The sequence below is a fragment of the Engystomops pustulosus genome, chromosome 2, assembly GCF_040894005.1.
Source record: "Engystomops pustulosus chromosome 2, aEngPut4.maternal, whole genome shotgun sequence".
In the NCBI taxonomy this organism is placed as follows: domain Eukaryota; kingdom Metazoa; phylum Chordata; class Amphibia; order Anura; family Leptodactylidae; genus Engystomops; species Engystomops pustulosus.
In genome coordinates this window covers 57,137,210-57,164,167 of record NC_092412.1, presented here as the reverse complement: position 1 = coordinate 57,164,167, position 26,958 = coordinate 57,137,210, and the positions used below count along the sequence as shown (strand labels likewise).

General features: G+C 40.1%; 1 long non-coding RNA gene across 1 annotated transcript; it reads left to right on the top strand.

The window, feature by feature from the left end:
- Positions 1 to 24,053, top strand: LOC140116504 (uncharacterized). Its single transcript, XR_011852780.1, has 3 exons — positions 1 to 92; positions 20,937 to 20,994; positions 22,663 to 24,053. It is a non-coding gene; the product is annotated as an uncharacterized lncRNA (long non-coding RNA).
- Positions 24,054 to 26,958: the final 2,905 nt, after the last annotated feature.

Sequence of the window (26,958 nt, the reverse complement as noted above, 5' to 3'; positions counted from 1 at the left end):
GACTGCCGGCACATGAAGAGAGAAGCCGCCGCAGAGGATCGGGAGCTGCCGCCGAGGACTAGGAGCCGCCGCCGAGGACCGGGAGCCGGATGGTGAGTATTAATTTTTTTTTTTTTTATTAACTCGTGTATTTTTTTTTATTAACTCGTGTATAAGCCGAGATTAGGTTTTTCAGCACATTTTTTGTGCTGAAAAACTCGGCTTATACACGAGTATATACGGTAATATTCAAGAGAACCTTTTCCCCAAAATGTAAATAAATGACTTGTAAAGATGAATCTTTTTGCAATGTTGTTAAAAATGAGTTTTTTAATTTGTCTAAAATTGTCAGCAGAAAACTCATTGGGGGTCATCATTGGGGGGGGGTCTATCTTTAGACAGGATATTTGTGTCTGTCTTTTTTGCTTTTTTTGTGTTTTGCTGTTTCTTGCATTTATCTTAGAGGGTGATGTATCAGCCACGTGTGTATATCGTTTTTTGTGCCTTTTTAAAAAAAAAAAAAAAAGGCTGCACAAAAGTTGGATATTCTTCTGCAACCCACTTCTAAACTTTTGCTACACCTGCTTGGGACTGGAGTTTATTTGTGCCAAAATTGCACCATTTTATTGTGATTTGTGCAAAAATTGCAATATTGAACATCTGAAATGTTAACTTATTTCTGGTGGAACACTAAAAGAAGCTCTCATAACTTGATGGGGGACATTTATTATCTCCTTTCAAACGGAAAACTGGCAGATTTTTTCCCTTCCTACGCCTTTGGCCCCTTATTTATAAAGTGACGGTGCCACAATTTTGTTGGTTTTCCAACACTCATGACTTATCAAAGTAACATAGTTTATACAGTTAAAAAAAGACACTTGTACATCAAGTTCAACAAAAAAAGGGAAGGGATTGGATGACGAAGGGATTTAGTGGAAACTATTCTTTTTAACATAACTGTCTATGTTATTTAGGTGTAAAAAGGCATCTAGACCCTTCTTGAAGCTCTCTGCTGTCACTGCTGTGACCAGCGCCTGAGGCAGGCTATTCCACAGATTGATAATTCTTATAGTAAAAAATCCATGTCACCTCTGGTGATTGAACCTTGTTTTCTTCAGCCGGAGAAAGTGCCCCCTCCTATTTTGATTTGATTTAATATGGAACAACTTTCCACCATATTTTTTGTATGGACCATTCATAAATTTATATAAATTAATCATGTCCCCTCGTAGTCGTCTCTTTTCCAGACTAAATAAATCTAGTTGTTTTAATCTTTCCTCATAACCGAGACCCTCCATACCATTTTTGTGGCTCTTTGTTGTACCGTCTCCAGCTCCAGGGCATCTTTTTATGGACCAGTGTCCAGAACTGGACAGCATATTCCAGGTGAGGAGAAACTAGTGCTTTGTACAGTGTTAATATTAGATCCCTATCCCAAAAGTCCAGACCACTTTTGATACATGACAAGATCTTGCAGGCCTTAGACATTACATGCTGTTATTTAATATGTTATCTACTAGTACCCCCAGGTCCGTCTCAACAAGGGACTCTCCCAGATTTACTCCCCCATGGACATATGTTGCCTGTGGATTATTTGCCCCCAGGTGCATAACCTTACATTTATCCGCATTCAACCTCATTTGACAAGGGGATGACCAAACACTCAGTTTGTCCAAGTCACCCTGCAGCCTATGAACATCCTCCATAGACTACACAGCTCGGTGTCATCTGCAAAAATAGACACAGTGCTATTAATTCCTACCACTGTATCATTAATAAATATATTAAATAGTAGTGAGAAAAGCACAGAACCCTGGGGTACACCACTCATAACGGGGTCCATTCCAAGTAGGAATCATTGACCACAACTCTCTGGATACGATCCTTCCAAACCAATAGACCTTATTTTACCCATCAGGCGTCTATGAGGGACAGTGTCAAATGCCTTTGCAAAGTCCAAGAACACAATATCCACTGAAGCTCCTCCATCCAGGCATCTGTTCACCTCTTCATAGATGCAGATCAGGTTAGTCTGACAACTTCTATTCATAGTCACTTATTATACTTTTTGATGTCACATACTCAACTATATAGTCTTTTACTAACCCTTCCAATATTTTCCCCACAATTGCAGTTAAGCTTACAGGCCTGTTATTGCCTGGCAAGGTTCTAGAGCCTTTTTTAAATAATGGCACCACATTCGCCTTGAGCCAATCACTTGGCATCATACCAGTCATTAGGGAATCTCTGAAGATTTTATACAGTGGCACAGCGGTAACAGAACTGAGTTCTTTAAGAACTCTGGGATGTAACCCATCTGGTCCGGGAGCCTTGTACACATAGATTTTTATTGAGCTTAGATTGGATCATGTCTACATTCAGCCAGTCTAGTATATTACAGGGTGCATGACCTGCACTGGCATCACCCACATCAGAAGTTCTTTCTTCTATTGTATAAACAGAGCTAAACACCTTATTTAGTATCTTTAGTATCTTTGTCTTTCATTTTGTATTTTGGCTGATGGGTCGTCTCACTTGTAACGCCTGTAATCTACCCCGTCTATACTTGTTACCTATTGGAATAAATTTATAAGTGTAATGACCAAGGATAGATTTCAATTACTCCCATTTAACATTAATATCATCATGTGACAGTATCTGATCCCAGTGTATATCGTGTAATGCAGCTCTGAATTTCTGGAAATTATCCCTCTTAAAATTCAAAGTTTTTGATTTTCCCACCTGTTTTTGCTTTTTACAGGAAAATAATTATGTTATGATCGCTGTTCCCAAGAGTTTCCTGGACACTGACATTTTGGACAATCTCCTCATTGTTAGAAATCACAAGGTCCAACAATGCATCACCTCTTGTGGGATCTTCTACAAGCTGCACCATAAAATTATCCTTCAGAAAGTTGATAAAATGTCTTTCCTTCACACATGAAGAAGAGCGATGACCCCAATTTATATTTGGAAAGTTAAAGTCTCCCATTATCACTACGGTCCCCTCCTGTGCAGCCCGCTCCATCTGTCTATATAGGTGACCCTCTATTTCCTCAGAGATATTGCGGGGGGGGGTCTATAAATTACACCAAAAGTAGTTTTCTCAAAGCTCCCCTCACTTTGAATTTCAACCCACACCCATCCTCACACTCTTCATTGACCACTGTCTGATTCACAATCACTTTTGAGACTCTCCTGACATACAGACATACACCCCCCCTACTGTTTTTTGGAACCTTGAATATTAACACCTCAAACATGTGATGCCAGAGCCTCAAGCTCACCCATATTGTCTCTGATATTTCTGGCATTTGTGAACATACACTTTAATTTTCTATAGCTATTTATTTGACTTATTCTGTTTTTGGGTACTAGTGAATCTGCGATTTTGCGGTGCTTCTATTTTTCCAACTTGTTTTGTGGCACAAAATTAGAGCAGCTACAAGTTGGTCTAAAGGGTTCTTTTCCTTTTTGTCTGTGCACCAATTCATTAATCCCTTGCGCCATTAAATCCCGTAGAAAAATATAGCACAATTCCTGTGCCCAAATTGATAAATGCCCCCTGATATGTCTGTTTTTAAGAAAGGCATCCAGGCCCTTATTAAATTTATCCAATGTCTTCATAACATCCTGTGGCAAGTTCCATGGTGTCATAGTCCTAATAAAGAATCCCTGTCTGATGATAGTGAGGCATAGAGGATGCCTCCTTGTCATGGCCTAGATGTAAAAATATTTTTAGTAAGATCTGTTTTCATAACTTCATGTTTGAGAACTTTTCGTAGTGCTCTAATCCTCCAGTTACTATTCTGTCTCATCTGTTCCTGCTGTAAACTTTACATCTATCTCCATAAAACACTATTTACCAAGTGATTGATCGCCGTGGATCTAACCTGGCGTCATTTCTAAAGACTGTTCTGTATGACATTACTTATTAAACTTGAAGTTTTTGCATAAATAACCTTTGTCTCCATATCCTGTATCTATCATCTTATTTATTGGTATTGGGTCTAGATTTACCATTGTCAATAAGCTGAGATGGTGTTTTTCATTAGACATGAAGACAAATATCCTGTGACCTGTCAGTATGTGACGCTGTAGGTGAATTGTGTAAGGTTCTTGGTGTACCACTAAATTCGTTGCTTGGATCTTCCAGATGATATATGAGTGCAGGCTGTGATACTCATGTTTGCCTCAGTTCCCTGCCCTGTTTCCCAAGTGCACATTTTTGCACAGCATGAGCTGAATGATTACCTCCATCCTTATACACAGAGAGGGAAGGTTATTAGTCATATCTGCTCTACAAATTCCAAGAGCAAATTTACAGAGAATTTGCCTTGTGCAGCAAAAAGTCCGGAATTGGTCTTGATGTGTATTATACATTTTTTTTTTTTAAAGAAATATTTTATTGGAAATAAAAAAAGGAAGTATACATGCAATTGTATATAATAAACATTTTACATGTCTATCCCGATACATCAGTAGCTATGCTAGTTAGCAATTATGCTGGTTAGTTAGGTTAGAACATGTGTAGTGGTGCTTCTTCATTAAACCAAAACTTTGACTTTACTTAGGCCGGTCAGTACCACTGGTTCCTTAAGTTGTTCATCAACTTCAATTGGGAAAGAAAACAAATTTTCTTTATAATTTCTTGTGGTGGTGGTCTTGCCTCATGGTGCTGTGGTGGTGAATGGCTAAGTCACACTGTAGCATTTTAACTACATCTGTCTATCTTTCTTCTGTATCTAGCTATTTATCTATCTAGCAGATAATGTTACACTCATTAGTTTTCAGGTCTCATAGCATTCCATCCTGACATGTAACAATCGGTAGAAGAGTCTGTTTTCCATATACATAAAGTAAAGGGATTGTTTACAAGATGCAGTACAATGGGGGAGATTTATCAGAAGTGTCTGAGAGCAGAACTGTTCTTGTTGCCCTTAGGAACCAATCAGAGCTCAGCTTTCATTTTCCCTCAGCTGTTTATTAAATTAAATCTAAGATAAGATTGGTTGCCTTGGGAAACTAGAACAGTTCTGCTCTTAGACGATTCTGATAAATCTCCCCCAATGATATCACTAGTAGTCTGCTCACTGTAACCCTGGGTACTCATGATCTGCCAGCTTCACCCCTTTTTTCCGAATACTTTTGACTGACAGATTTTTCTGTAACAAAACACTTGTCAGTCATCTACGCTAATAAATTCTAGGGTTGTGTACTGGAATTACTTAGAATTACTATGACTGAGGGGACTGGAAGTCTTCGGTGCAACAGAATGAATTCAGTCACATGATGCAATGATGCCCAGACTATAGACAGGGGGAAACCTTTTGGCCCAGAGTTTGAGCGGGTTGCAAGACAATGCCCAGGTGCTGCTTGCTGGTCCCTCAGACCAGACATATTGGAGCTTGTCGGACTGTTCATGGTTTTTGGGATTTGTGCCGCTATGACAGGTATTTAACGGGGGATTGTGTCGCACTCGATCGAATTGTGGCGCAGCTGCGCTGGCTTTCATGCAACAGAAATCGTGGGGCACGACACCGGACGATCCAACTGATTCGGACTTAGCGCTGGATTTAAGATTCAAATTGTGTCGCAAGACAATGCACTTACATACACCAGGAAGAAGAAGGTGAACTCTGGCGTACCTGAGCGGGGAAGCGACATATGCAGGAAATTGGGCCCACGATTTTAGTGAATCGCGGCACAGTGCATTATCGTCGGAACAATGCTCTTTGGGTGAACTCCTCGGATAGGTAAGTAAATGTGCCCCATTATTTTAAAAGTGGAACAACCAGGATAGGGTGAACAAGTAATTAAAGGGACTCTGTCACCATATTTTACTCCAGTAAACGAGCTCTCCCCCTCAGGTAGGGTATCATATATATATTTTCCAGAATTCCCTCTCCCTCTGTGAAATCTTGCTCTTTTACCTTCCAAGTTATGTGAAAATGAGCATAGAAGAGTCATATTTGCATGGAGTCAAGTTTGAAGCTGCCGGTGGAGTGTCACTTCAGATGCCCCTATCTTTGGATCTATTAAACCTAGAAACCTGCTTTTGGTGTCATTTTAAAGATTAAGAATCTCATCTTTTAGGATTGCAGTTCTTTGAGCTACAGACCTGGTGATACAGGCAGATAAAGAACTTTTGTTGTGACAGCCCCATCCACTGCCTATTTGAACCCTTTTGGAGTTTTTGTTACCCAAGGGATCCAGGCTTCACAGTCCTTCATCATTGGGGCTAAGCAAGAATTCAATGGACTACAAGGTGAGCAACTCGGGGGATTCTCACCTTTTATCCAGAGGATACTACCTGTGGCAATGCCCTTTGATTGTATTTTCTTTTTCTCTGTGCAGCACCAGGTAACACAGGGATACAGAGCTAAACAAAGTTTAAACAACTACATTCACGTATCTGATTCACTTACAATTATTGCCATGGTTGTGGCTTCCGGCGGCAAAAGGGAAACTGAGAGAACTGCTACTGGCTCCAGGATCTTCATTGGCTGATATCGGTGCGGGGACAAAGTGTCACCTCCCCCTATGATTAACTATTCATGGATTTTCTTGAGAATAGGCCATTAATAGTTTCCTTGACCAAACCCTTCAACTAATATGATGGGTACAAGTATGTGATGTATAAAAATAGGTTTTGTGTACGTATAACATGAAATTTTCTTAAGCCCCTATGGACCAGTGGTTTAGTGTCCCAAGTCACTTCCTATAAGAATTTTTACTTAACTTGGTCCCTCGATACCTGCGTGAAGCCAACGTTTTACACCCTGTGCATACAGCACCTTTGCAATGAAGCCGGGGTATTATCTTGGTCTCACTTACACCATTTAAAAGCTCATTTTTACCCACTTACACCCTTCATACAGGTCAATTTGGGACCATAAACCACAGGTCCTTTTTAATATACAGTTAATATTGAAAAATGTCTCAAAGGAATTAATAAAACTGGCAAAAAAAAAAGAAATATGATGTAGAAAGGTGAACTCTAGAGAGATTTCAGCAATGAAATGATCACATGCACAGACATCACAGTGAAAACTGTGTAGATAGTGGGGCTGCACATTCACCACACTCTTACCACACACTGCCTTTCACATACATACCTTATCACCATATGCTGAGCGGCTGAGCACACCTGGAGGATGCAACCCAAGTCATCAGATAAGAAAGTCTCATCTCCTTGGCACAGAGCACCTGTTGTGGTCGGGAGGCCTGTTACAGATGTAAGACTTCAAATACATCTAAAAGGGTGCAGTTGGAAGAGCGCATAACATTCAATGCAATTTAAGGTTACAATGGGATAATCATGTGTTATACCAATTCAAATGTGTTTAAATTCAAATTGGATATACGGTACATAAATTCAATATGTGTGGATATATATATATATATATATATATATATATATATATATATATATATATAAAAAAAAAATATATATATATATACAAACATATTACGTATATATATCCCACTAGGCATAATTTATAAATTACACGTTGTCATCCTTACTTATCGAATAGGAATAGTTGCTGATGACTTTTGATTAATTGATCATTAGCAAGTGTGACCACCTCCAGGTGTGTGCTAGCACTAGCACAATAACACGTACTAAAAATAATCAGTAATCATTTTAGCAAGTTAGGTTACGGTCACACGTCATGCTTAGAAACACATTGCTAGCCGGGGGAGGGGCTGGGCCCAATCGCATTTGCGTTTCCAGTGAAAGGCATGTGATCTGAGATCACATTGAGAATGGGTGCTGTGCAATCTTCAATTTCCTCAGTATGTTGTACATCCTCATGCAGGCCCTGCCTCAGCAGACTCACATCTACATGGGTTTCACCTAACTTTCTCTTTGGCCCCAAATCTAATAGAGAAGAGGTCGGGGACTGTGGGGGATTTTGGACTCCAGATTTGAAAAATGCTCGCTGGAGATTGGCCCCCCTCCCTCCTGGCCGGCCACCAATAGGTGGGCTCGTCTAGGTGAGGTGGGCCGCACTCTGGTTATAACATTTTAAGGATACGTGGGGGGCCGATACTTGCCCTAAGGTGAGGTGAAGGCGTCCTGCGGCAGCCGCCATTTCGGGAGAATATTTCTCTACAAAACAAGTCAGACGTGCATGACACTTATGTTAAAAAGAATTTTATTGCACTTTAACATTTAAAAACTTTCAGTTATAAAAACGTATCTTTATCGTTAAATAAAAATGCTGTGGCCTACCCACATTCCCAACTAAAAACAATTCTGCTCTGGTTAATAATTGTGTCATTGGGTCAGAGCCATATTATTTGGCTTAGATTACAAATCCCCACAGTTCAGTCAGAGATGCATCAGCTGCAGAGAGGACTTGGTCAGTCACTTGTTTCAGAGTAAGTTCCTCCGGATAGTCTTCTGTAGCTGAGAACATGGCTGAGGCAGCAGAACTCTTGGTTGTCCGCTTTAGTCCAGGCCCAGGCCATAGGCGACTTTGAGTAATCCAGTAGGTCAGTTTTGGCCAATTATTTTAGCTTTTCAGCTACACTAGGCTTTGAAGGACTCATGATTCCTGATGTTGTGTCAAAGGCTGGGTTCACATCACATTTTTTGTATACCCTAAGCGTATACTTCGGGAAAGCACAAGTAGTGGCATAGGCAATAGAAGGCTACGAGGAGCGGCTGCAGTGTATTGCATCTCTCCCACAGCCCGGCAAAGCGCATACATCGCACTATGCAGTTTGCTTCACTATTAAAATATGTGGGCCAGTGTTTTGATCTGTACTGTATGATCTCTTCGTCAACGTGTTGTCTAGTCAAAAGTGTCCACTAGGTGGAGCTCAAGTTCAAAATACGAATCACCTGTGGCCATCTGGTAAAGAATTTCAGAAATTCCAGAACAATGATATATTTAGATTTCTTCATTGCAGAGAGGAGAAGGAAGCCAATTTTTTTTTTCAATACCCAAATGGAATCCTAGAAGAGCAATAACTTATTAATAGGGTAGTTTTCCCTAGTGATGCATTGCATTGTAGCACACTGCAGATTATTAAGATGTATTGCTCTGTGAATACCCATTACTCTGGTAATTTTTAATAATTAAAAATATAGTTTTTTTATGGGAATACTTTACTTGAAATTTATATTTCTTTTAATAAATAGAGAACAATTTCCTAAATAAACTAGCAAATCCAATTATAATAGAGTGAAAATATATGTGACATTTGGAAACAGTAGTGTATTATAGTATAGGTGGTAGCACGGGGCCCAAGCCTTCTAGGGGGCCAATCGCCACCCAAACCACCCATCAAAGTTTATACTGAGAAGGACCTTTACCCATGAAATCCTTGCAAATCTGTTCTCAATAGACATGTACACAGGAGCCATACAGGACCTTTGCAGGTCCTCCAATGGTCCTCCTAAAACGCAAATTCAAAGCAGGTAGAAGGGACGCATCCTCCGTTCTCCAAGAAGCTGATTCCAGTACCATATGTTGGAAGTGATTCTAGACTTGAAGGGGCTATAATATTCATACATCCCAGGACCTATGGCAGTCTTAATCCACTCCTGCACATGCGCATTTTAAGAACTGGATGGAATATTACATGTTGTACTAGCCAACACTGTCAGATCACAGGGAGCCCTAAACAGTGAAGAGGGATTCCAGTCTAAAAATATTAATGGTAACCCATATCAGATTGATGGGGGTTCAAAAGCAGGCACCCCCACAGATAAGCAGACAGCGCCATTCTCTGTAGTGTGGCTGAACAGTTGAATTGAAGCTTTCTTGCCATTCATATAGAACCTAATCTGCAGTTACTTGAATGGACCACTATATACAGAGAAGGGAGCTTTCTACTTTCAGCTGTATTCTATATTACTCAGTTACTGAAAGTAGCTGATCTTTGGGGGTGCTAGTTATTGACCCTCCATCAATCTGACACTAAGGACCTATTCTATGAAAATGTCAGCTTGATAATCCCTATAAGGCTGGTTCCTGGTGGCCATGTTTAGTCTGTGGAAGATGAACACTGTGCTGGACTGAGAACATCATAGTTATTTAGGTTACTGTCAATGGTTACCTCCTTGCGGGACTACTGTTCCATGATGATTACTGTACAGGACAGTAGTCCCATAGGGAAGGACTACATAGCCTGGGAAATTCTGCTGACATATGTTCCAGATTTGAAGGACTGAAAACACTTGTCTGAAACTGGCCTACGGCAAATGTATTCCAACAATATTTCATTTATAATTAATATGAGCTAATTTAATTAGAAAATATAAGAATTTCAGGAATTGTAACGCTCCTGTGCCAAAGGACTGAAGAATATAACATTTTACAGAGGATATAATTATATAATGATGACGGGAAGATGAGTAATAGCCAAGAAACCACAAAACTAATTCTAGAGGGCAGAACATTCAAAAGTATTTACATGTATGATTATGTATTTACATGATATGATCATACATGATATTCAATATTCATAGCTTCATATGGAGCTGTCAATCACGGTGTATGGGCTGGTAAATCAGGACTCTTACTATCTCTACTGGGAGTCCTGCACAGAAATCACTGTGCATGTTCACATTAACATCAAATGAAAAGCACATATCTTTGCTCTTATATCAGATAGTAACGTGTCCATATTTCCTCATTAATTGTTCCCTTCTCTAAGTAAAGTCTACGTATACAACCGGCCATACACAGAACGTACATTATAGTCGGTGTGAACACAATTTAATACTTTATCGGCCCCTCTTCTGAACACTTAGCACTTTCCCACTGATATATGACCCACCGTCAGTTTAGTATACTATTACAGCTGCACTGAACATTTTCTCTTTCGCTCTGGTTGTTATGAAGTGTGCGGGTTTTCCTCCATACACCTGCATTATTACAGAGTGGGGGATGGGAGAGGTAGAGGGTAAACACTCCATGTGCCCCTTTCATCCTTACTTATGTGTTTTTGAGATTATCCATGGGAGCTGCTTTCTCTCTAGAACATATTTTAGCTTATCGAGTGTCTCTCCTTCGCACGTAGATATCTCTCATTTGGGGGCAGAGGGATCTGTAATGTATCACTCAGCAGAGTATTACTGGGTCTACTGAAAGACTTGTGTACACATTGCGTAACTTCACTCCTCACTGACCTGAGCAGCTTTGGGAAAGGTTTTTTTGGGAAGTTGGAATATCTGATACTACTTTTTATTCTTCTGACACATACAACTCAGAAAGCATTTTCAATACCATACTTAAAGAAAATCTACCGACAAAACCAATCATGATAAACCAGGGACACTTACTCATAGATCCAGGCACAGTGACTGTGGTTATCTCCTTATATGTGTTATCCATGGCCTCCTTCCTTCTAAAATCAACTTGGCATTTTACCTTCCCTCTTCCGCCTGTAATGTCACATGGTAGGAGGAGGGAAGTGCTTCTGCACAGTGTAACAGCCTGTGAAGATATAACACTGAGGGGCACTGGTAACAGCCTTCTCCCTGGAGCCTTTTTGGCTCATTAGAATCAAAAGTTAGTTATAGAAGTAAGGAGGAGGCCATGGATAACAAATATAAGAAGATCACCAGTCACAGTGCCTGGACCTATGAGTAAGTGTCCTTGGTTTATCATTGTGGATTTGAAATGTTTTGTGAAAGAGAAAATTATGCAATTTTCAAATATACTTTTTGTATCAATTCTTTCCAGTTTTCCAGTTCTCTGCTTACTGTCCAACTTAAAGGACATCTGCCAGCACATTTAGGGGTGGTACACTGTCACCAAATGCATGCTCGTTACCTCAGGTGTTAATTGGAAATCCTCCTGGAACTTTCTGGGACGTCTGCTACCCCAAATATCCACTTTATAACTCTCACAGCTCCGTTAGCCAAGTGCCTCCTGGCTCCGTCAGAAGATAATTTATTCATGCCTCCTCATAGATATTCCCCTCAGGAAGGCCAGCCACAAGCAGTGCATCAGATGATTGCAGGTTATTAGCAGTGTATGCACATGCATAGGCTCACACTATGCCTTTAAGATGACGTCAGAGACGCCATTTTCAGGCAGTACCTGCAGGCAGCTCTGGGGTCCTGAACTGACCCCGGTGCTGCTATAGTAACGATCAGCGCCCCCAAAGGTGGCGTGGGGGGGCGTAGACCTCCGGGAGGCATGTTAAATGCCACTCTGACCGCTGGTGTTACACTGGGGTGTCGACTGTTACAGCACCCCGTGTATCCCAATGCCAGTTCGGCTCCGATCCAGAGCTGAGCCCCTGAGCGGGAAGGGGTTAAGAAGCTTCTATGTTTACTTCTAGTGCATAAAAATTTGTCCATGGGCATGTGATGTCACACAGCTGCACAAGCTGTTATTATCACAGAGAGTAATCAGAGTAATCAGAGCCATGTAATACTAACGAGCCGTGCACCTGTGTGACATCACATGACCAGGGACAGATTTCTATCCACTGGAAGTAAACATAGAAGCTTTCTATAGCAGGACAGCAAGCAGAGATCTAGAAAATCGTGAGGAAATGATACAGAAAGTATACTGGAAAACTGTATAATTTTTCCTTACACAAACCATATAAATTATTTGCTGAAACCCTTTAAAGGGAACCAGTCATCAGCAACTAGCCTAACAAACCACAACCAGTATATTGTCAAACAACGTAACATATTCTAGTTTTTGTCTCTTTCAAGGCCCACTGCGGTGACATTATCCAGAAAATCAACTTTGAAGTGAAATGTAAATTGGTTGTTTAAAGTCAAGGAGGGGGAGAATTTAACACTGAAATCAAGGTGGGGAACTCTGAAAGCACTGAAAGCCTCCTCCTCTGTGATTGACATTATGCATCAGACTTCAGGAGATCTGGTTAGTGATGGCTCTGGATGTAGGACCATCAATTACAGTGATGACGGCTTTCTGAGGAAGAGAGAGTGACTTCAGTGTTAGAATCTCTGCCTGACTTTATACAACCAATTTACATCTCACTTTAGAGTTAATTTTCTGGATGATGCGACCACACTGGTTCATGAAAGAAACATGATCAGTAAGGTGTGTCAGCTGCTTGGAAACATACTGGTAGTGGTTTATTAGGTCACTTTCTGATGACAGGTTCCCTTTAAGTCTCATCAACTTTGCTGTTTCCATAAATTGTGTGGATTTTATTACGGAGACTGCGCAGAATCTATAAACTTTTTGTTTGTGCATGTGCATCTATTTTAGAGATTGACTGACAATTTGAGGTTACTTTGTGCATTTTTCTACAATTTTTTAGTTGCACCAAAAATCATGCAAATGCACCAGAAGTTTGGTGCAGTTTTCTCGTGTAACCAAACTCTAGGTGTAAGGTGTAAAGTACAACTAGACTAAAGTACATACTATGTCAAATTTATCATTTTCAAGGTAAAAAGTACAGTAGTGTAACAACATTCATAGAATGTGACATAAAGATTGAGGAATCAAGGATGCTATTGAATGTTACTCAACACCAAGTCACCAAGTCTGGTGCCAAGACACCACAAGAACCCACCTATCTCCACCAAATTTACAGCAATCATAATAAATTATGCAAAATGTGCAGTGGGAAGTGCTATAGAACCACATTTAAGAATGAGCCCCATTTATAAGGGTCTAATATAAGTTATTGGTCAGATTTTCATAGGAGTTATAAGTAGCATGCTATCTATTCTCACAGATTTTCTCTGTGCTGAAATTTTCCATAGTAAGTGAATGATTTGCGGAAGCCCCCTCCATGTGCTGGAATTCAGAACATCTACAGTTTTGATGTGAATTGTAGAAAAGAATCTTTGCCAATCTTTTGTGTCAAATACTCAGCATGTGAACTTACACTAAGAACACAACGCTATGGTTTTGACATATGATGAACCTATAGCAACCCCAACGCAACAAAATATAGTAGCCCCAAAGTTCTGCACAAGTTCATTTGAAAGCTAGTTCGCCCGATGTCCACCAGGTGTTGCTGCTGCGCTGAAGTCTGACGGAGTTCACTGGACTTCACGATCCGTTGCTTGGTGCAGGTAAGCGCGTGTCAAGTGACACTTTTAAAAAAAAAAAAGGAGTTTTTTCTGAATCCGTCGATTTCCATCACATCCAATCGTGTGCGGCAAAACCCCAGGGCAATTCAGGGAAAAACGGCGCAAATCGGTAATATTCGGGTAACCCGACGGAAAAACGCAATTTGGGCCCTTAGTAAATGACCCCCTATGTGGGGGTCGGAAAATGCACTAAAAGTAAGATCACTAAGGTTGTGCCCCAGAAATTATGAACCTGTCGCTCCCTTTACTGACCCAACAAAGTTAACCATCTTTTTTGTGGTGCATCTTTAACATAGGGCGTACAACACTATTTGCAAGTCGCAGACACTTCTTAAATATCTGTGCAAGCCGTTTTAGTCTAAAAGAAAGTGCACAGCCCGACAAAGCCCTTAGTAAATGTGCACCTAAATGTAATACAAAAAAATTTAAATTCCAGTGATAAGCGATCCAGTGATAAGCGAAATAGATGGTGAGCAAATAGATGGCTTATGGACAAATGGGCACCATTCATGAGCAGTGATTCTTCTTCCTAAACCGAGTGCCATCTAAAAATTACATCAAAGTACTAGACTGAAAACCTAGAGGCTCTCCTCAGCATTACTAATGATTTCACATCTCATTACACATCACACATCTCATTCACAACTAAGAACTAAGAAGTAAACACCATATTAACGCATTCATGACTGCCATATGATATCATTTTAAAGAGGAGAATCTTCCCTTTAAAATAGCATCAGGATCATTTTTAGGTGCCACAGAATCAGACATATCCACTGTTAAAATTACAATTGGGAGTGCAATTTATTTTTAAAAAGGTTACTGTCTATGCAAGCATTAAAGTACTTTATGTCATTCAGTAAGTTCTATTGATGATAAGTCCACTTTCGAGAGGATTTGGGGCATGTGCATGACATAAAAGCCTCTTCAACTTCGTAAAGTGTCTTCTCTGGCTTGTCTAGGTGGTCATGTGACTTACATAGACCCTAAAGTTCTGTGATTTGATGTCTCTAGCCAGAGTCCTGGCTCTGAACACACAGGTACATCTCCTATTACATTAAGATTCGGGGATAGGTGCAGGGGGACTGAGGAATTGGTCATCCCACACATGGCTGCAGTCATCACAGGCACAAGTCATCTCCAGCACCTGCTCATGTGAAGAACCACATCATACTGCAGTAGGAAAAAAGTAAGGAAGTTGATTACATGATTTTTGGTGAAGGCTGTGACAGTCTGTGTGCTCGATGTGCACAAAAAAGGAAATGATAGGGAGGGATACATCTGACATTATCCTTGGCTATATTTGTGAAAGTGTCTTCTAGATCTGCAGATATGGGAACAGAGGTATCTGGGGACAAGGATGGAGTACAGTACTATTCTCTGTCTGTGCCAAGAGAGGAGGAGCTCACTACACGCAGCCTTCCATGCAAGTCTTAAAGGGAATTGTAGTCTCAGCATGTAAACAAAAACTGCAGGTGGGGCTGTAGGGGCTGTAGGAACAGATAAAAAAACCTATTTAATATTCAGGAATGTGGTAAACATGTGTGCTAGGGCGTGGGGATTTGATTTTTTTTTTTTTAAGTTATAACCCTTCAAAGATAATTGTTGTGTTTGCTCTACTTGTTAACACCATTTGGCAGTCATACACATTTTGTTAGAGTTGATCCATTCACAAAATATGTACGTATTCCAAAGTTTTGCTTTGTTGTGATGGGAATTAATCCCAATCTTTTCACAAAATATACAACTCCCACATGAAGTCATATTATGGCCATCTGAAAGTGGCCTGAGGATAACCATAGTATGAAATATTATGTTACTTGCCATATGTAATATAGTTTTATTCTAATTATTAGGATTACTTTATAACTAGAGAGGGAGGTGGTAAAAACTTTAGGGGTTAAGTGCAAAAGTAAACCCTGCTACAGATTGTTATTATTATTTATGGTAATGTTGGAAAATGGAGCGCAGGAATGTGGCCGCTCTGTCAGCTTCTCCAGCCGTAATTCATAAATCTGTCAGAGAATACATAGGGTGCGCAGCTTATATAAATACAAATGCAATGTTATGAATCTATGTAGTTATGTGGGTGAGTCAGATCAATCCCTGTGCTGAAAAGTAGCATACCTGGGAAGCAACTTCAGCGCTCTGAGAAGAAATATGCTCAAGGCCCTTAAACAAGAAAGTAAAAAGCCTACACTGAAAGAAAAATATTTTACTATGAAAATAGCATTGTTCTCTCAGTCTATTTAAAGAACATACAGAAATGACAAAGAATCTTGTGATCAATGTCAGGAGCCCTATAGATATTACAGGATTGCTATATGTGCAAACTTTGTATTGGCCATATGCACTAAAATGTATCTCCAACCAGACAATGGGGAACTGCCTAGAAGGACATGGGAAGTGAGGGAGCTCTTCCGCAGTAGTCAAAATAGAAGACCCTACTGTTGTCAGGCACCAGGGGTAGTGGGCCTACTACACCACCGTGGACAATGATGTAAGCCAACACCTGGAAGTAGAGTCTAAGTCGCACTCGCTTTTCACCACAGCCCACCGCAAAGCGAGTTGGACTGGCTGTGGCATGGTACCACCAGGTCGCCACAGGGGCAAGACTTTGTCGGTGGTGGCGGCCAAGGCGGGGAGCAGAATTGTGAGGCAGAGATGGAGTCGTGGACATGCAGGAGGTCAAGACAGGCAGCATGGGATCGGAATAGGGGGTGTAGCAGGACAGGAGCGAAGTCACAGCGGGAAATCACAATAAACGCTGAGGACATATGGCACAAGCTCTCTCTAAGCACAAGGCACAAAGATCCGGCATAAGGGAAGAGGCTGGTTATCGTTAATGGTGGGAGCAGGACAGGGTGCCCGGCTGTCAGACCCTGGGGAGGAGGCAGCAGTAGCGCTATGCAGTGAATGCAGTAGCTGGCGCTACAACTGGTTCTGTAGACTACTGAGTTTATAGAGGTTAATCAGAGTTGCTGATTAGACCCAGTACAGCTCAGATCAGTCATCAGCCCCACAGGAATCATTCCCTCCTTACAACTGTGGATCTTATAGATGCCCCGGTTACAGGTAAAAACATGAAAGTGAAAAATGGAATTAAAAAAAGGTGTAAATGTCCCTCAGGAGTCTTTTATGACATCATGGGGACATGCAAAGTAAAGATACCGCACACACAAAATATTAATAGAAATGTAAAAATAAACATTAATATTTCCCAATAAAATAAAGAAAAATCTCTCTACACAAAAAAAAACATTGCCACAGATTCCCTGTTTGCCTAAACAGGAGGTCCCCGGCTTATAGATACCAGACTTACAGACGGACCTTTCTGCCTACTGTGAACTCTGGTGAAGCTCTTTGGATGCTTAACTTTAGTTTTATTAAATATCCTTGTTCCCATGACAGCACAAAATTTTGAAAATCCAATTGTTACAGGGACAAATTTTTTTACAATTATTAAAAATACCTTTTCCGACTTAAGTACAAACCAAAAGAGAATATTTTGTATTTAACCTGGGGACTGTTTTTTATATATTATGTATCAAAACGACGGTCACTCACTAGGAAATTAATTTATAATGGTCGTTTTGAGTTAATTTGATGGTGTTAAAACTGGAAAAAAAATATACCATACTTCACCTTACCAAAAAAAAGTATTTTTTCTTTGTATCTATAATCACAAAAGATGATAAAATTGAAAAAATTTCCTTTAACATTTTTGCATTTTTAACTATTGTATGGCAGGTTCCCTTAAGTCGGGGACTCCCTGTTAAAGGGCTAAATAAGTCACATGTGTACATGCATGGCCCAATAGCAAAATGAATTATGTAATTTGTGTAAACTTAGGCAAAGAGTCCGAAATATGTTTTGGTTTTATAGCCCAGTATGTGAGGATGTCAGGGCACTTATTCACATATGAAAAACATTAGGGCTCAGAAACATAAATCAGACTAAAACTGGTTTTGATATAAACAATATTTTCTATGTCAAAATGAATAACAAACAATGATATTGCTCCCTATAAGTGAAGGTAGCAGCAGCCATGTCCTGGAATGCGTTATGTTCTTTTCGGCGAAGAATACATTGTTCCCAATGCTTTATTTTGATGCCTGTCTGAAGGTGAAGCATTACAAAAGTATAGCTGCTTTCCAGATCTTGAATTAATCCCTGATTACCATGTATCCGCCTGTCCCAAGAAACAAATAAAGGCTTATGCTACACAAGTTACTGAATTACTGCAACTGTCTAGGAATTTAGTTACTGCTAGTGGAGGACCCCTAAACCTGGGCTAGATGACGATAATAGGTTATGCAGATCTGTAATACGGTCATTTACCTCACAATGCAACTTCCGTTTAACCCTATATGCCAGATGTATTATCTTTAGTCTGATGATAAAAGAAATCATGGAGCCTCATAGCAAAGTAAGATAAAGGGGAATACAAGAGTAATGCAAACAGGGAAGTCACAGTATAGGGAAAATACATACAATGATGGCACAGTACATAAATAATATACACAGTGATGTCACAATACAAGTATAATATACACACAGTGATGTCAATGTACAGGGTCAATATACACACATTGATGTACAGGGATAGAAAATACATTGATGACACAGTGCAAGGATAATACACACAGTGATGTCTCAGTACACAGTTAACATACACTGTGATGTCAAAATACATGGATAATACACATTGATGTCACAGTACAGAAATAATGCACACAGTGATGTCAACGTACTGGGATAATACCGTAAAAACAATGATGACACAGTGCAGGTATAATATACACAATGATGTCTCAGTGCAAAGATAATACACACAGTGATGTCATACAACATGGCTAAAACACAGTGATGTCACAGCACAGGGATAATACACACAGTGATGTCACAGAACAGCGATAGTACACACAGTGATGTTACAGTACAGGGATAATACACACAGCGATGTCACAGAAAAGGGATAATACACACAGTGATGTCACAGAAAAGGGATAATACACACAGTGATGCCACAGTACAGGGATAATACACAGTACAGGGAAAATACACAGTGATGTCACAGAACAGGGATAGTACACACAGTGATGTCACAGTACAGGAATAATACACACAGTGATGTCACAGAACAGGGATAATACACACAGTGATGCCACAATACAGGGATAATACACACAGTGATTTCACAGTACAGGGATAATACACACAGTGATGTCACTGTAAAGGGATAATACACACAATGATGTCACGGAACAGGGATAATACACACAGTGATGTCACTGTAAAGGGATAATACACACAATGATGTCATGGAACAGGGATAATACATGCAGTGATGTCACGGAACAGGAATAATAAACACAGTTATGTCACAGCACAGAGATAATGCACAAATTGATGTCACATGTACATGGATGAGACACACAGTCATGTCATGGTATAGGACAGTGGTGGCGAACCTATGGCACGGGTGCCAGAGGTGGCACTCTGAGCCCTTTCTGTGGGCACCCAGGCCATCACCCCAGCATGAAGTTCACCAGGCAGGATTCAAAGAATATTCCTACAGAATTTTTCTACAATGATAGGCAAATTTGCCCTTGTCCTTTCAACTGCGTTGGTGTCCTTGGGAGGCTGAAGGATTGAAAGTTGTCAAAGCACAAGGAGAAATAAATTACTGCTTAAATTGCTGCGCTGGCACTTTGCAATAAATAAGCGGCTTTTGGTTGAAGTTTGGGCACTCGGGCTCTAAAAGGTTCGCCATCAAATGTATAGGATAATGATGTCACAGTAAATGGGTAATATACACAGTGATGTCATAGAACATGGATAAACATACAGTGATCTCACAGTACAGAGATAATGCACACAATAATATATTGTAACCATGATCCCATATTTTTTGGCTGTGGCCAATGTCACTTGGCACCCATCCTAACATGCATTTTAGAGTTTGAGTCTTCTTCCTAGATGCTGAAACGTGTGTTGGGATGAGTCCCTGGTCCTTCTGTCAAGGTTTCAAAAATTCCTTAGAGCTCCTTCAGATAGTTTCTTTCTTTCTACCCTCACATATTTAGTGAACGTGACAGCAGGGAGTGGCTGCCATTATAGCTCCCATAGGGTTTGTCACAGACTTCTGATTTAGGGGTGGATTTAGTATCATCGCATAGCAATGTAGATTTGCCATTCAGGAATCTGGGAGAGCTGTCTGACTACACATGCGGGTGTCACAACAGTGGCCATAAGCATTGTCATTCAGCTTTTCCTTAAATTTAGAAACATTTCAATAAAATCTGGAAATGTCTTGACAGTCCTAAGACTTTTATTGTATGATAAAATATTTAGGTTAGAGACCTAATCCATAGCATGTTATGAGCGTCAGGCAACGTCACATCAATTTCTCCACATTAAATAACTGCATGATCGATAATCTCAATCCACCCAATGCTGAAAATTCAGTAAGGAAAGTGTTAATGTCTGCTTTTTCTACTTATTTTACCTCAGAAAAGCTTGTTGGCCCAGCTAAGAAAAAGGTTAAGCATTTCCTCACTAGAAGGCCAGCGATATATCATTTTGCACAGGGAATGGCCAGTCTGGTTTCAGCTCCAATGGTTTATATATCACAGATTGTGAACCACTAAAATGCTGCTGGCTTGGCCTCCAAATGCTGCTCTCCTGCTGGCCTCCCTCCTTAGGTATTGTGGGTATCCCCGCCCTGGAATGGTCTGGCCTAAACCTCAAATGGAGATCCCCTGCTCAGAATATTTCCTCCCTAATCTCCACTCATATTCTAGGCCATCCGCCATCTCTTCAGGGGGTAGGAATGCTTTTCACTAATCTTTGTCACATTAATTCTATCTGTCTTTACTGTTCCAGGTTTTTGTTTTCCCAGGGAGAAATTGGCTGCAGAACGTTAAACACGAAAAGGGAACGCGGCACGAAAACACAGGGTGAGTATAATTCCGTTTGCAGACAATGACATGGCCATCAAACACATTCTTTAATGGTTGTACAATGACATTCAAAGCTGCAAACCACATTTTACCTGTAAACAAACTCTGCATATTTACTCATGAGAAGAAAGGACAAGGCAAGAACGTGACAGAAAATAGTACCCCCCCCCCCTCCACCTGGCGCATACACAGATCTCTGGCCTAGGGGCATACTCATACCATGTGTGGTCCAGGGCAATAGTTGTAGATGTCCTCTATGTCCTAGAGGGGTAAAATTGGGTGTATATCTATATATTTCTTCGGGGCAATTAACCTGGTGTGATTACTTGTCGAGGGGTGGTACACTGTGTTTTGGACAGTCTCTCTGTCCCTTCCCCTACTTTTCCCTGATCCCAATGTTAGATTAAACTTACTTTTTTACAGGTAGAATTCTTGGTTTGTTAAAGAGGACCTCCACCACCTCTAATTCTTTTCATCCTTAAGTAGGTACTAGTGCACTTATTCTGCTCCATTTGTAATTTGCTCTCAAGCTCAAAAAGTTCCCTAGCAATGAGTACCATTAGTTATAGCATCCAATAAGCTAAATAGACGGCCTACTGTCAGGTGGGAAGTCCTCGACTGGAATAGACAACCCAGAAACACCCATATGGTTAGAAAGACTAATACAGGCAGTCCCCTACTTAAGAACACCTGACTTACATACGACCCCTAGTTACAAACGGACCTCTGGATGTTGGTAATCTACTGTACTTTAGCCTTAGGCTACAATAAGCAGCTGTAACAGTTATCACAGGTATCTGCAATGAAGCTTTATTGTTAATCCTGGTTCTTATGACAACCCAACATTTTTAAAATCCAATTGTCACAGAGACCAAAAAATTTGTCTGGGGGTTACAATGATAAAGTATACAGTTCCGACTTACATACAAATTCAACTTAAGAACAAACCAACAGACTCTATCTTGTATGTAACCCGGGGACTGCCTGTAACAATATCTGGTGATATGCGATGATGAACCTAGCGTAGTGACTAGCAGGTTCATAGCTGCGGTTGGGGCAGTAATGCTGGCCTTTATAGATTAACAGAGACTTATTAGAGATGGGCAGAACCGCAGCTGAAGGGCAGCCCCGGATGCAAGTATAAGGAAGTTTAAGTTTTAGTTTATTGTTTTTGTAGCCACTCCAGCCATAAATAAATTTTATCTAATCACGAACAACCCCATATAGTTTTTATAGTACCTCATGGTCCACGAATATTCAGTGCATATTTGGTACATCCCTCTTTTGTTGTGCCATTTTAAAGTTTGGTCTGATATTGAGTAGGATAACTGTATTTTTACAAGTTGACTATTAATGGCTATTGTTTCATCAATTCTAATTTATCACTGAATTCTGCTGTTTGCCCTCAGATATGGCCTCATCAAAACAACTAGTGTATGTGGTACAAGCCATTTTGTTTCCGGTTTAGGCCTACTTGAAGCTATGTGGCCATTCAAACATTGTTCAAGTATTGTGAGTTGTTCCAGTCTTCTGCTGCTGAGAATCTTCCTCCTCAGACTGTTCTTACTCTTTCTTACTTCTACATTGATCTAGATTGCAAGACGCACTTCTGACTTCATCTACTCCTTAATGCCGACACCTGTCTTCTTCCTTTTATGTTTACAGGTAATGAAAAAGAGACCAGGCATGACTTTTCACATCAGCATCTGCCTCTTCATCCCTCATCTGTTTCTTTGATTCTTATTTTGTGTCACATGATGATGCGTAGAAAATTGCAAGTGGCACTTACTTGATAATGCAAGCCAGTGAGTCAGAAATCAAAGTAATTTGACCTAGATTCCCAATACGACACCAATGCTTTGTTCAATATATGTCTTAATTAAATGATTTCTCCACGATCTTGGTAAACCCCTTGGGTGACTGAACAGGGGTGGGAAATAAATCATACTTACCCTGCTCTAACACCCGGTTCCCACACTGCTACAGTACTTCTGGTGTTTGGAACTTCTCCCAACTTGAACGTCTGTGGTGGTCATGGCATCTACTTGTTCCTATGAGTGGTCTCTTCCAACCTTGGAACATTAAAAGAAGCGACCTCCCATTGCCAAAGTAAGGGGTCTCCAGTTTTTACTCTTTAACCCCCTGGTTGAAAGAACAAACCATACTGGCAAGGAATTGGTTCTGGAGTTAGCTTCAAGAAGTTTCTCTTTTCCTGGACTTCAGGACACATAATAATGTTGAATCTATGGACACTAGTGGCTTTGATTCCCTGGCCCCAGGTATGCCATATTTATTGTGTTTTAAAGATCACTTCAATCCATTTGCCACTATGTCTAGTTTTCTATATGCAGCTGTTACATTATTTGCTGTTGTTTTTTATACCAGCTACATGCATTGCACTCAATGAGTATGTAATGTATTAGCTTTACAGCTGTAAGTATTCAAGCAGTCATAGAATCACCCGATGTACATGTCATTTCTTGACCATTCTGTTTGAACATCTCATTCCAAATACGCCATTATTTCTTGGCTTGTGAAAGGACTGATACAAGATATAATGTAATAAGCTGGTCACATGCAGAGTGAGACATTACATCTGTGCCGCAAGAGAAGGGACTCTGCTTCTTTCATCGAGAAGAGATCCATTTTTTCCGGGAAGCTGAATCCCTAAATGAAAGAAGCAGCTGGATTAGGGTTCAGACGTGAATTGTCCTATTGATTGACAGTTTGGCCTCACAATTGTGTAAAATGATGCAAATAGATTCTGATGACTGACATATCTTTCAATTTTCATCAGGACCTGGTGATGAGTCAATATAACTATAGTTTCCAGGCTATTCTTGATATAAAACAACCCTTCCCATACTCAGTATTGGATGATGCATTTCTATGATACAAAACATATTGCAAATCAAATTTGCAGTTTTGGAATCACAGACCACCTAGGTATAAAACATTTCTAAATGTATTGTTTTTCCAGTTTGACAGCGATGCTTGTAGAATCAGGCATTCAATAGAACTATAAAATATGAATGTTTGGTTATTCTTCCACATCTCCGGGCATGAAAGTGGCTCCATGATAAATAGTTTTATTCCGGATAAGTTCATATTGTTTTTTTCTATTGTTCAGTTGCTGCCATCTGCCTAGTAGTAAAGTCATCCAGGATTCCAGTGTATTCCTTAAAATAGAGAAAAGAGGAATATTTGATGTTGCCACATAGATAGTGAACATTTTAGAAACCATGTATGGCCAGAAAAGGTTTCCCAGTGATGACAGGTCTTTATCAAGGATCTTCTTACCCAATTTTAAAGCACAATTAATCCCAAGGTGCTGTGTATATAAAGAGGGGTTCACATACATACGCTGAGGACCAAGCACATATAAATACAAAAGACACAAAACTGGACTGACCTGGCACATATGGAAAGAGGACCCAACCAGATCAAGGATAGTAAACCAAACATTCAGATATACTGGTATGCGTCCCCTCTGGCAGGATCTGCTGTTCTTTTAGCCTCTCATACCCTTGTTTTTAAGAAAAAAGGGCTTTAAAATTATGCTAATGAGCCTGAGGGGCTCAGGGCTCCATTAACTCATATGGAGCCTACAGCCCCTCAAGCTCATTTGCATAATTTTAAAAGCCTTTTTTGTATCTGACTAGGAAGATAAAAGAACAACAGATCGTGCCAGAGGGGACACACACCAGTATGTCTGAATGTTTGTTTCACAATCCTTGATCTGGTGATAGATGTCGTTTAAAGCAATCCTGTCACCAGGAATGTAATTTTTAACTGGTGTTAGGTTCCAATGGCCTATGCTATGGCGATTTTCCTTTGTCAGCATTCTGAATTTCAGGTGTTTATATAAGTTTAATTTACATTACCTGGTCCCCTGCCAGCAGTGTGTGGTGATTCCCCAGGGTGGGGGCAGCTGCACCCTCTGTGTGCCTGTGTCTGTCTACTCTCCTCCACACTCATGCAGCTCCCTTCCCCTCCCCACTTCCTGTCAAAACATTAACTTTGTTATCCTTAAGTCACTTTGTCACCAGTTTGGCAGTAGGTTCAGGTCATTTTCCATTTGGAAGACCCATTTGCGCCTAACTTGAAATCTTTACTCTTTATTTCTCCAACCCTTATGATTGTCATTATGACCAAACAGCTCAATTTTAGTGTCTTCAGACCAAAGGACATGTCTCCAAAAGGTAAGGTCTTTGTTCCTGTGTGCATTTGCAAATATTAATCTTTTGTTTCTTTTGGAGTTATGGCAGAGAGGCCTTTCAGCCATAAGCCTATGTTGTTACAGGATTCATTTCATTGTGGATAATGACACATTGTTACCAGCTTCAGCCAGCATCATTACAATATCTTTTGTTCTTGGATTGATATGCAAATGTTGGACCAAAGCATGCTGACCCCTCAGGCATAGAGCCCATCTCATTTCTGAGCAGGATGATGGCTGGACATTCCCACCTTGTTTGTACTTGCATATCATTTTTAAACAGATGAGGCAACTTCAGGCATTTCAAAAATTGCACCCAAGGATGAACAAGACATGAGAAAGTCTAGAATTTTCTTTCTGATATCATTTCTTTAGATATTCCCAGAATGTTACACAAAGAATTAGTGTGTTTCAGGTGGGCCTTAAAATACATCCAATCATGTGTCTAATTAACTCAGATGTTGCCAATAAACGTAGCAGACGTTTCCAAATACGTGACATCATCATATGGGTTGCAGAAAGTTATAAAAATGCCATAAAATTCTCCTGTCACATTATTCTGGCATTTGGCAAATATATATAATTTAAGTAATCTACTAAAAAAGGAAAAGTTTATTTTGATATTATGTCAGATAATCAGAAAAATATGTATATTTGTCTTTTTATATAGTGTATGTAAACTTCAGGTTTCAACTTTATGTATCTTGTTTCTGCTCTTTCTCCTGGAGTGAGCAGTTTATCTGAAAGCATTCTAAGGTTAATCCACTTCAAACAAATAAAGAGGCTAATGAGTAACTCATTCTATACCTAGAGAATAGTTGTCTTGATAATTCCGTTCTCTAAAGTGATACGATTCTCCAGTGACTGTCTTTAAAGAGTTAAGTAATTAAGAACATCAGGTTCTCATATCAGCCATATCATGTTCTCTCCAGCAGTTAGTGGTGTACAGAGAGATAGAGCAGATTTACAGATACTGCTTAAAGGGGTTTTCCCACGAAGGAAAGTTAGGCCCTATCCACGGGTCTAACATGCTGATCAGACTGGGTCTCAGTGCTGAGACCCCCGCAGATCACCGAGCACAGCACTCCAAGATCTCCTTCAGCTCCATAGAGATTAATGGAGCAGAACGGTCATGCGCAGCCGTCTGGTCCATTAATCTGACAGAGCGATGAGGGGTCTGACGGACCCTCGTTTTTGCAATCTGTGGAGTTCTCAGCACTGAGACACCCACAGATCAGCAAGTTAGGCCCTATCCCATGGATAGAGCCTAACTTTAGTTCATGGGAAAACCCCTTCAACAAAGGCAGGGGAAAAAGTAGGGCACTTGAAGATATTTTTTTAATAATCTGTATTACCATCTGCACTATTGATTTACAACATTTTGTTGAAAGTTTAGTTACAATTTAAAGTCATCTTAAACAAAGAGAAAATGTATCTGTCTATTAACAAAGGTAAAAGCCTTATACACCAAAGCTTTTGGTGCACAAGGACTGCATCACTTACAGTTTATGTTAATTTGTATGGTTGATCTGTTTAGTCTATTGTTCCTGTGAAGTGCAGAAGGTATAAACATTGTGGCTTGCCTAAAGTTCAGTGGGTGGATTCAAAAAAGCATCACCCATAGAAGGTAAATGGGTTTGTTGGTTTAACAAAAAGTGACCCACAGAGTAACTTGTAAGTAAGTTTCTATGTTCTTAAATCAATTTTACTATATCCTATCGGAAAAAGTAACACTGGCATTG